The following is a 1,603-nucleotide window of genomic DNA, read 5'->3' as shown; positions in this document are numbered from 1 at the left end:
AATTTTCAATCACTTCACATGCACGTGAAAGATAGACATGAACTATGGTGCTGGCAGAGAATATTGAAAGTATCCTGGACTGCTAAAAGAACAAACAGATCTGCCTTGGAAGAAGTACAGCTAGATGACTCCTTAGAGGTTAAGTATGGGGAGAGTTCATTTCATGTACTTTGGACGTTTTATCAGAGAGACTAGTTCATGGAGATGGACATCATGCTTGGTAAAGTGGAAGGGCAACAAAAAAGAGGAAGGCCTTTGACAAGACAGAGAGTTGACTTGCTGCAGCAAATAGGGGAGCAATTGTAAAGATGGTACCGGACTGGGTAGTGTTTCATTCTGTTGTACATAGGGTTGCTATGAGTCAGAACATACTTGATGACATCTAACAACAACATTATTAATCAAATCTCCTTATTTATTCATTATTGAGCATGTGTAATCATTCCCAACTGAAGACCTGGGTTTAGCTTTTGCCTCATTTGGATGTTTTGGATTATCTTTACTTCTAGTCATCTCATCACTTACTTCTTTTTATTACATCTCTATGTAAATCACCTTCCAGTTGTCTTCTCTACTACTCACTTCCAGCCCCTTTACTCTAGTTCAGTTCTCTGTGTAATACTCATCACTATTGTGAGTTGTAAGCAAGATGGCAGCCAAGAGTCAGTCATATTTAAATAAAAGCAATTTATGATAAACTGTGTATTTTGACTATTTCTATGGACTCAAATGTGGGTTTTGAAATTTCAATTAGTATTTGAATCCTATTTGGAGTTAAACAGACCCCTTGAACTTTCTTGGTCATTGTTTATGTAAGTTTGATAAAGAGCAAATAGTTGCAAAGTAGATGCCAAAATAATTAATTATAACAATAAATATAACAATCTCATTTTATAAATTCATTATATATTCTGTACTTCTTGTGACTTATGGGTTTGTGTAGCCTATCACATAGATTAAGAATTATAGCCCACCTGCATGTAATATGTGATTAATACAGTTGTTAGAGAAATTAGAACTTAGAAATTATGATAATTCAGCACCAACCAAATAGCTTTATTTATTTCTTGCTCTGGGATGTTTTAGTGGCTAACTTCCTAACTAATAAATAGCTTTTATTTTTCTCTGTTCCACTTGGAGTGATTGCTAATTAGATTCATTACAATCCAATGAGAACAAGGATTAAGTTTCTCTTGTTTATCACTGAATATTAGGGTTGGGAATAATGTTTGGCATATTTAAGTGTTAAATAAATATTTGTTGAAAAGGTGATTGAATGAATGTTTATTAAGTATAACTAACTTTGACATTCAGCACTAAAGATAAGGAACTAAATAAGTTAACTAGAAGAGTTGGTTGTCTTTATGGAGTTCATAAGTAGCAATGCATAAGTTGACAACTAATGTGTGGCTGATAGACACAGAAACAATGCTATGGGAAAATAAGCATGTTTTAATATTTGTGTATGTGAGGTGATGTTGTACAAGAACATCTTCATAGAGAAGGGAACATTTTCGCTGATTAAAAAAATCTTGCTTATAATAATGATACTATAAGAATTCCCATATTCCTGTGGGGACTATTTATAACATTCCACAATAAA

Source organism: Echinops telfairi, unplaced genomic scaffold, assembly GCF_000313985.2.
Source record: "Echinops telfairi isolate 266 unplaced genomic scaffold, ASM31398v2 ScPeMD7_5167;HRSCAF=5991, whole genome shotgun sequence".
In the NCBI taxonomy this organism is placed as follows: Eukaryota; Metazoa; Chordata; class Mammalia; order Afrosoricida; family Tenrecidae; genus Echinops; species Echinops telfairi.
Note: the sequence above shows the minus strand (reverse complement) of the source record.